Raw genomic sequence first — 10,472 nt, 5'->3', positions numbered from 1 at the left:
GCAATGCTTCTCGGTTGTTATTAGCAGCACGTTTCAATGATCGACGCGCCAGTTTTCTTTTAAAACTTCCTTGCTGTCAGCTGTTCGGCTAAAGAAGTGGAATCTTCTTTAAATCCATCTTTTGTGGAGCAGTTACTTTGTATTCTCAAGAACTGTCCTTATGGAAGATTATTCCTCAGAGATTTAGGATGAAAACTATCGTAACAGAGCAAAGAATTGTGGGCCATAGGTTTTCTGTATAGTTCTGATTCAAGACCTAAGGGGGTAGCTTTTATTAGTATATCCAAAAAGGCCAACTGTTTTTTGTTATGTTCGACTGTAAACCGTAGGAATTCATTTCTGCAGGTAAGCCATTGTAGAAACAGATGAAGGTTATCAATTTTTCCTTGCCATATGACGTAAATATCGTCGATATAGCGTTTCCACACTCGTATCGAGTCACATGAGCTGCCTGTAAAGGTAACTCAGGCCTGCCACTGCAGTGCCTGTGCACAGTTTGGTACTGCAATGTCGATATGGCAAGTTCACCCACTTGCCAGACCCTAAACTTCCCTTTTCTTACATGTAATACACCGCTAAGGTGTAAAGATGATTTTTATATTGTGTGTTTGAAAATACCACTTTTAGAAAGTGGGTATATTCTTCTTTAGCCACCCTATGTGCCTCTGCTGGATTGTGCATTGACTGTCTGGCTTTGGAGTTACATAGGCAGGGGAGGTGCATTCTCTCAGACAGCTACGGGGTGATGTCAGGGCTGGGATGATTAGACCTGGACTGCATTCAGTGTAGGGGGAGGAGCTCTCACTAACACCTGAATATGCCCAGTCTGCATTTTAGTGGTAGGAGGAGATTTCCCTTGCACCTAAATAGGCCCTGTCTGCCTTATAAAATGCTGTCTCCACCTCCTGCCAGGAAGCTACACCAGAGAGGACAGAACTGCTTTTGGCTGGGCAAAGAGCTTCTCTGCCATTAGCGAACAAAGGAATTTGAGATATAAAAAGTGGGGCCCAAACCCCTGAACTTTAGACTACTGCTGATCTAAGGAACCTGCCAGGAAGAAGATCCGGAAAAGTTGGAAGTGGTGTACAGCCCCTGTGTTCTGTGCTGTTGGGGTTAGCATGCAGTGGCTGCTTCTGTTTTGGGCAGGGAAAGGACTGGATGGTGCTTTCATCATCCTGCAATTAGAGTTTTCTCCAAGAGCTTGAAGTAGAGCTTGCCTCCTGTTGGAAGTCTCAGGGATAGAAAAGACTTCAAAGATCCCTTCTGGAACTCAAGAGGAACGTCTGCCAAGGAGAAAAGCTGGGAAAGCTGAAGGAGAAGTATTGCCCCTTTGCTACGTGCTGTCTGGGGTTGGACTGCACTGGCTTTTTTTGGCATGGAGAGGATAAAGACTTTGCTGTGTGCTGTGTCTTCTGATTGAAGAAGATCTCCAATGGCTCGAAGTAGAGCTTGCCTCCTGTTAAGAAGTCTCAGGGACCCAAAAGACTTCCTCTAACTCTGCTGGTGCTGCTGGACTCTACCATCTGTGAGTCCTACCCTTGCCTGAGGCGCCTCCCTCCAGTCAAAAGGCTTCAGAAGTGGGTTTTTCAGCTGCTCTCTGCAAGAACTGGCACAAAGCATCGGAAACCGTGCATAGACTCTCAGAAATAACGCTGGATGGAGCAAAGCCCCACTGAGTCCCGCTGGTAGATGAGAAGCCTCGCTGCGCAGCCCCCAGCACTAACGCTGGATGGCACGAAGCCTTGCAAAGCGACGCATCACCTCCAGTGTGCAACATCTTACACTTGGGCGCCAAGTCTACAAGAACGCCAGGGCCGCAGTAAGAAACTGACACATCACCTCCCCTTCTGTAAGAAACTGACTCATCACCTCCCCTTCAGTAAGGAACTAACGCATCACCTCCCCTGGGTAGAAGTAAGAAACCAACGCATCACCTCATCTGGAGTAAGGAGCCAACCTTCCACCTTCCCTGGACGTAAGGAACTGACGCAACACCTTTCCTGTTGCTGTTTATGTTTGTGAATGTGACGCATCCAAGGTACTTTGTGTTTGAAGTGTTGCATACATAGTTTACTATGGACAGAACTGTTTTTACATTTTAAAAGTCATATTTGGATAACTGTATGTTGGATTTGTGTTGTTTTGGTCTTGTTTGGTTTAGATAAGGAGTGCTTATTTTTCTAAACTAGTGTCGTGTCCATTTGTAGTGTTTTCTCTGTGTTACTGAATGCGTGCACAAATGCTTTACACACTGCCTCTGAGATAAGCCTGTCTCCTCATGCCAAGCTACCAAGGGGGTGAGCAAGGGTTATTTTAAAAGTGTATCCTGTTTGAACAGAGATGCAAACCATTGCCAACTAGAGACCCCCATTTCTAACAGTAATCATCTCGATGAACGGGGAAGCAGCCATAAGGCTGACATGATATCTTCCTTTGCCATTATGGCCCCTGGACCAATCTGTCTTAACAACCCCAGGGCACTGTCCAGTGATGCTACCTTACAGATCATAAGGATGAGTCAAGGCATCATTGATTTGATTTGATTTGATTTGATTTGATTTATGATTTATAAAGCACACGATTGCCCATGGGCGTCTTGGCGCTAAGTAGACATAGGAGACCAGCTAGCTTCAGAAATGTTTACAAGCCTGCAGTAAACAGCCAGGTTTTTATCTCCTTTCTAAATGAGAGTAGCGAAGGGCTATTTTTGATTGTCGTTGGGAGCATGTTCCATGTCCTAGCTGCGTGTAGCAGAAAACTCCTCCCTCCCCACAGGATCTGTTTACATCTAGGCACCTAAATCAATTTTTGATGACTGGATCTCAAGGTCCTGGTTAGCTCATACCATTTCAGATGATCATTCACTGAGACCCCCTTAGGTGCTGAGAGATTGTGAATCAACCTGTACTCTCCCTTCTCCTTCTTCAAGGCCAAACCCAGGCAAAGAGGGGAACATGCGAATAAACCAGCCTCATTTCCCAATTTTAGCTTTTTATCAATCTTTCTCCTTGCCGCCTCTATGCTTAGTACTAAGGAGTGCTGATTTTTGCAATACCCGGGAACCCGTAGGCCCGGCATAGGTATTCTAAAACCGTTGCAAAAGCCTGAGTATAGGTGGAGGTCTGCGTTGTGGCAGGAATATGAGTTCAGCCAGGGTTCAATGTGAGCAATGACACCAGGGAGGTGTGAAAAATGCCAATGGCTGTATTTCCTCACTTTTGTCCCATTTTGTCCTTGGTCTTATTTAAGCATTTAATCTCAGGATGCCCAGGTGTACTACAGAAGGAGCAAATGTGCTTACATTTACAGGAGCTTGGAGCTTGGAGCTCTACGGCATGCTTTTTGTAAAAATGCCCATCCAACCCCCTCCCCCCCTCCAGTTGCAAATCGAAACGGCTACAGGCCACTACCCTTGGGCTTCTTCAACAGCATGCAAAATAGCCATGCATTGATGTCGGTTTGGTCCCAAAATATGCCTGGGGTCGTGGCTCTCTTCATTCTACATGCCTTATCATAATCTTTCCAGCAAGACCCACCAAATTCTTCATAAGCGCCCACACTTTTATTCAAATAGTAAGTCGTATGAGGGCCAAAATCAGGATATTTCTCTGGAAGCACTGAGTGATAAATGGTAAAATCTTTAATCAAATTCATTAGCATTTCCTCTGCTTTGGGCCTCTTCGACTTATGCATGCAGTCTTTGGACTTTCCTCCTCTCTAACTACAGTACAGTGAGTTTGAATAAATATACATACGCCCGCTTCTTTATCTTTTCTCTCAATTCATCTGATAAGTATAATCCTATCAGTCCCTGGGGGACAACACCTGATTGTGTCCGCTAGACTATATCATCTCCTCACCTTTGTTCCTGGCTGTGGGTGCCGTGGTGGTGGTGGATGCCAGCGGGACAGAAGCGGTTCCACTGCCCAATGCCCCATCATGTGGTCATTTGTCTGCAACCCCCTTGGCATTTGGCCCCCCACCGACAAGCCAGATGTTGGGCTGTCTGTCAGGTCATTGGCAGATGCCAGAGTGGTCTCACCTTGGTTACTCAGACGGGACAGTCAAGACAACACCTTGGCGAGGCTACTCGTCAGCTTCCCCCAGTATTGCCTGAGATCACCTTCTGCTTCCCTGATTCCTGTGCCTCTGTTTTCCTCCCCAATTATGACCCCCACCTGCTCCTGACTAGGCTTGAATAACAGTGTTTCGCTGTACCCTTCCTTGGCTGCTTACTGAAAGCGGTAAATCCTTCTTTTTGGGGTGGGGCAGGCCTTGTAAGGGCACTCATCAGTAGCCCCTCATTGTCCGCTTCTGCCTGGTCTCTAGGACTGGGCTGCGAGGCTGTTTCCTTTTGCACTAAGAAGGACAATGCGGATTGCAATAAGGCTGATACCTGGTGCATGACATCTAACCACCCCAATATTGCCATAGTATCAGATTTTTGAGGTACCTGTTATGGTGGCACGGTCACACAAGACTGTCCCTGTCCTAGAAGATGTATACCAATATGCCCCCAAAAGTGAAGGAGACAAAACAAAGAGGTGACCCAGATGAGGGTGGAAGAGAAAGGACTATGCAGGCTATGACCCTACTAGACCAGGAGGGTGACCTGGCTGCTGCTGGCAAGACAGGCTGTGTCGGCATCTGTCAAGACTGTCCAGGGAACTAGGTGACAACAAGTGAAGTTGTCCTAATATATAAAGCCCCCTGCTCACTCTTGCTGGGTGCCCAGAAGCCCCCTGGCCAGCCCTGGGTAGCCAGTAGCATTGCGGGCTGAACCCACAAACATTAAAAGTTGTGGCCACTGTTGTCCGCTTATTTGCACTGGTCAAATCTGGCCCACACCTATCCCTGTGCCGGACTGCAGCATGGGCCTACGTTTTGCCACCAGCCAACATTGAGTGCTCATGCCAGGTATCATCTGATAAGTTAGACTAATTCACTTACTGGGATGTATTTCCTACCTAAATGGCCACTTAGGCTATAAATATTTACTCTTTAAAAGGCTTCAATGCTCTAGATGAGTACAAATTATGCTAAAATTGCTTTATTTGTGTAATTGCCCACAACCGGCATTATGAGGAGTTGTGTAGTGCCCAACCCAAACAGGGGTTGTGCACTGAAATGTTTCTATAATCAAAACATTTCTATGCTCTTCTCCTTGGATTGTGTGTTCGTATGTCTTTTAAGGCCCTTAACTGTGAGCACTCTGCAAACAATACAGGAAGGAAAACCTTCCAAGGAAATTATTTTACTGATCATGAATAACTTAAATGGCATTTTCTGATGGAGTATAAAATACCTGCAACAGGTGTTGTGCTTGCATCTTTAAATTGTACTGAAACTAAATACCACTCCTCCATGTGTAGTAGAGAGAGCGCTATTTCAGAGACTTTGGCAGCCCTAGTAATGATGTGAAATTAAGTTCTCTACCCAAACAGAAGGCTTCAGCTTGAACATGTAGTGCATCGTGGGTTATTTGCAAGTACTTAGTCCTTGTTGTCCGAATGCTCCCATCTACTTCTTAGAAGTTCTCCAAATTGACATGGGGGATCTTGCAGATTTACATGGTTGTGGAGGGGTTCAGCGTGGCCAGGTGGTTGCATGTGCATCTCAGACAACACAAGAGTAGATATCTCCGTCTTGAAAGATCCGCATAGAAGAATATCACACATATCTCCTTTCAGGTTTGTTCTTTGTGATCACTCCACGGGGATGTTCTTTAGAAACTCGGGCTCAAGGATGAGAGTAGTGACTGGGTTCAGGTGAACAATGCTAAAGCAGTACGGGAGATACGTTGATGAATTCAGGACATGCAGGGTCTGCTGCAAGAACTGAAGCCAAGACTGCCTGTGACAGGTTTACGAACAACATTCCCACGGGTTGTAGCTTCAATGGGCGTGTTTGGGGTGTTACCCCCCTAATAAATGCATTCTTCAGTAAATAGTTGGGTGCAGGTGCTTTAAATCGGGCATGGTGAGGTGTTTGTTAGATATTACTTGGGATTTTTACATACACGGTCAAACACACATACACTCTCTCTCCTTTGTCTCTGTTTTAAAGTTTCAAAAATTATTATTCTACTAAATATTTCATTTTAAATACCCTTCACAATATGCACTCCTCTCCCTTCCTACTGCTCCTTAAGCTCCTCTCCTTCCCTGCTTCTCAAATAACGGGGCATATTCTAAAGGAGCTATCGCTGGGTTAACGGCACTTTATCGCAGCCAAAGTTGCGATCAATTTATCGCCCCATTCACAAGCTGGTGCTAACATTCCATAGCACCAGTTTGCCACAGATGACCCACGCAACTATCGCTAATGAGTTGCAGAGTAGGCATTCCCGAGCAAAAATCCGCAACACCACTCCACAACATTCTCAACGACCAGCCACATCGGGGATAAGATCACAAAACATGTGATAAGGCACGTTAGCAGAAGGAAACTAACACCTGCGCTGACCTGGTGAAAAGTGAGACCACAGCCTGCACCACAAAAGGGAGGCCAGCCCAGAGCCACACATGAAGAATAAAAGATGCCATGGAGCCACTCATCATGCAGGCCGGACACCCAAGAGGGCCTCAACATCCACCGCCACCACCCCCAGGATCCCTCCTCTCCGGGCCCCCCCGAAAAAGACATGCCACATCGAATATACGAAATCATGTACCAAACATTCCCCCTGATGACACACAATCACATCTGGTTACATGCATGTGTCAACATGAAAATAAGCATCACACATTCACCTTTGAAATAACGAATGAGAATTTATTAAAACAAACACAGAATAGAAATGAAGACACATGGCAGCACCCCTTGGACACTCCGTAGATCACAGCCTGCATGATAAAAACCATGATGAGAAGGTGTGTCCTGAACACATCAAGGGACAGAAAAAAGGCGAAAGATGGGAGAGAGGGGGAGAGAGAGATAGCCGGACAGAGAGGGGGAGAGAGAGCGAGATGGACAGAGAGGGAGAGAAAGAGCTAGATGGACAGAGAGGGAGAGAGAGAGCTAGATGGACAGAGAGGGGGAGGGAGAGCTAGACGGACAGAGAGGGGGAGAGAGAGATAGATGGACAGAGAGGGGGAGAGAAACTCAGAGAAAAGAAGAGAGGGACAGGGAGAGAGAGTGCTGACATTGCACACCCAGGCCACACTGCTCACCTGCTACCACCGGTGTGTCTCCAACCACATGCCGGTATGTAGTGCAGTTCACCAGGTCTCACACCTGAGACAGACCTGTCATCTGAAACAGAGTCTAGATACATGAATGGCAAAGTACATACAATTGCACGCAACATCGTCGCCTGTCTGCCCCAGCGCACCCAGCCAGCTGCACCCCAGCCCCTCCATCCACCCAGTGGTGTATGCCCACCCCTGCACACCCCAGCAACTGCACCCCAGCCCCTCCCACCGCCCAGTGGTGCATGCCTATCCCTGCGCACCCAGGCCTCACTGCTCACCTGCCGCCACGTGCCGGTGCAAGCCCCAAGCCCGGGGCCCGGGTACATGGCACCCTCCACAACATGCAGCCCCGCTCCCTGGGCCACCAGGTCTCACATTTGGTACTGGGTCTTGATTTCTCCATGGCAGAGGACATACCAGCGCACCCGCATCATCGCAGGCTGCACACCCGCTCAGCCTCATAAGTGCCTCTTTTTATCCAGGAGGCAACATCACGTGGCGATAGGCCCATGCTGCATGCTGGCTCTGGCCTACACTGCGGTCCATAAATGAGATCTCCCTTGGGCACTTTCAGTCCAAGGCATTCACTCACAAATTTTCACAAACAAGATCTTTTAAACTCACATGTGATAAACAAAGAGGCAATGTAAAAATAATATATATAAAAAGTACTTGACAATTTATTCAGAAAAGTGCATTTAAAAACATTAAGGTTTGTAATAAACAAACCCTTCCTAGGTACACAATGCTAAAAACAGTAAAAATAAATTCAACCAAAACAAAAAAAGGGACAGAAAAAAGATTAGGACGAAATATTTCCTATTAGTAAACAGGGAGATACAGAATAGGAAATCAATTCAGCTTTGTGTCAGAGTTATTGTCCCTAAATACTTAAAGTAGTTCTCCCTTTCTTGAGCATCGACGCGTTTCGGTGGGCACTTATACAATAGCCAACACCTTCTTCAGGAAAACAATAAAACCATCCCATAAAAACATGAATCTGAAATTTAAAAAAAACATCAAATAAGCACCAATGAATATGTCATATTAAATTATTAGAAATACATTTCATTTTACAAAACGTCATTGTTATACACAGAGCACTTTGTGATATATGAGACATAGGTTCTCACTGCCATGTTTGAGCACTATGTTGTTCTATTAACATGCATTTGGGAATAAGTGTTTATTACATTTATTACATTTATTACGTTTATTTGTATAATCTATAAAAGCCATCTGGATATATGTATTCTGGCTACTGCGGCAATATTGTTATTATTAGCCATTGTACATTTCCGGCGATATTAGAAGTAGCCGAGCCTCTCCCTTTATTAGTGATATGAACGGGAATATGTTATTGCACCGTAGGACGAGCACTACCGTAGTAGCGTTTTTATGACTTATAACCTTATCTGAAGGCGTATGCCCCGCTAAGTGTGCTGCAATATTCAAAAAAGGTATGCTGAGTATATATAAAGCCACTCTAGTTAGGTATATGGGACCGTAGCAAGTTAGTTCTATATTTATTTTTGTTTCTATCTGTTACACATCTCTTTCTTTAGAACGCCACGATATATGAAGGGTCTGTTAGAGTCAAGGTCTGTAAAGTCTACTTTTTAAGAAAAGAAGCTGCATAGTAGGATGCTAAACAAGCCTATTAACTCTCGGGCCGCAGGAAATCTAAGGTTAGTCCTAATTAGGTGTCAAATTTTTCCAAAGGCTACGCTATATATTTGTAGAGTGTAGCGTAATATCTATGCATATCTGTTATTAGGAAACAGCGCCACGTGTGCAACATGACCTTATGAGAGCCTCTGGTCAGGAGTTTGTTTACTCCTTGAGTCGTTTATCCGCCTTAAGACGTTTTATAAGGTTCGTGGAGCTTATTTGATATGGATATTGAGAATGTTACAATGATTTACAAGATATAGTTGAAGTTAGATGGTTATGAATCTCTATTATAAACTCTTAAATCATAGGATTCCAATAAACGGATTGTTGTTCCCTCATTTGGTTTGTTCCAATTAATGAATAGAAAAGGAACCCTATAAAAGATATGTCTAAATTACTGTGTTTATATACAATAGATGTCTAGAGTTGAGCTTTGGCCAAACCAATCAGTTTCAGCTTAAATTAAGGGTATTGATGATTATTTGATCCTCTATTCTATTCTTGTCTCCCTTATATATCCAATGAAGGGGCAAGGGTATGATAAAAATTAATGAATTATGTATACCATGTGTATGTATTATTGTGAAACTGTTATGATGAATTTTTATGTTGATTAATGATACACTTAGGAGACATATGTGTTTATTTGTGTGTTTTGAACTGACTATGTTTCATATATCACAATGTGCTCTGTGTATAACAATGAGGTTTAGTAAAATGAAATGTATTTCTAATAATTTAATATGACATATTCATTGGTGCTTATTTGATGTCTTTTTAATTTTCAGATTCATGTTTTTATGGGATGGTTTTATTGTTTTCCTGAAGAAGGTGTTGGCTATTGTGTAAGTGCCCACTGAAATGCGTCGATGCACAAGAAAGGGAGAACTACTTTCAGTATTTTGGGACAATAATTCTGACGTCAAGCTGAATTGATTTCCTATTCTGTATCTCCCTGTTTACTAATAGGAATTATTTCTTCCTCATCTTTTTTCTGTCCCCATTTGTGTTTTGGTTAAATTTATTTTTTACTGTTTTTAGCATTGTGTACCTAGAAAGGGTTTGTTTATTACAAACCTTAATGTTTTTAAATGCACTTTTCTGAATAAATTGTCAAGTACTTTTTATATATATTATTTTTACATTGCCTCTTTGTTTATCACATGTGAGTTTAAAAGATCTTGTTTGTGAAAATCTGTGAGTGAATGCCTTAGACTGAAAGTGCCCAAGGGAGATCTCATTTACTGACATTTGTCTTTTGGTACCCTATCCCTTTGGTTTTTGGGTCCCTCTCTTATACGAGAGCTACACTGCGGTCCAGCAGGGCACCCAAAACCTGAGCCGTCAGACCGCCGGGACGGGGCATCATCGCAGGCTGCACACCCGCTCAGCACTTAAGGTGCCCCTATCTCAGTGCACCGAAAAACACTGTCCCATGGCGGTGTGCCTGTGCCGGCCGCAGTGTATCCGGTGCCACTAAGTCTGCACCCCGTTAGTCATGGCCCCTCTATGATTGGGTATCGTGGTGCGGACACCATCATGTCACCTCCAGACCTGTGGAATGTGATGTTGCAAGCCCATGGGCCACCATGCCTACATGCACAC

At 44.4% G+C, this 10,472-nt stretch overlaps 1 long non-coding RNA gene across 1 annotated transcript; it reads left to right on the top strand.

The window, feature by feature from the left end:
• Positions 1-8,553: 8,553 nt before the first annotated feature.
• Positions 8,554-9,976, top strand: LOC144826211 (uncharacterized). Its single transcript, XR_013609709.1, has 4 exons — positions 8,554-8,653; positions 8,759-8,881; positions 8,971-9,068; positions 9,656-9,976. It is a non-coding gene; the product is annotated as an uncharacterized LOC144826211 (long non-coding RNA).
• Positions 9,977-10,472: the final 496 nt, after the last annotated feature.

Source organism: Lissotriton helveticus, chromosome 3_2 (assembly GCF_964261635.1).
Source record: "Lissotriton helveticus chromosome 3_2, aLisHel1.1, whole genome shotgun sequence".
Lineage (NCBI taxonomy): Eukaryota > Metazoa > Chordata > Amphibia > Caudata > Salamandridae > Lissotriton > Lissotriton helveticus.
Note: the sequence above shows the minus strand (reverse complement) of the source record. Positions and strands in the feature narration are given on the sequence as shown.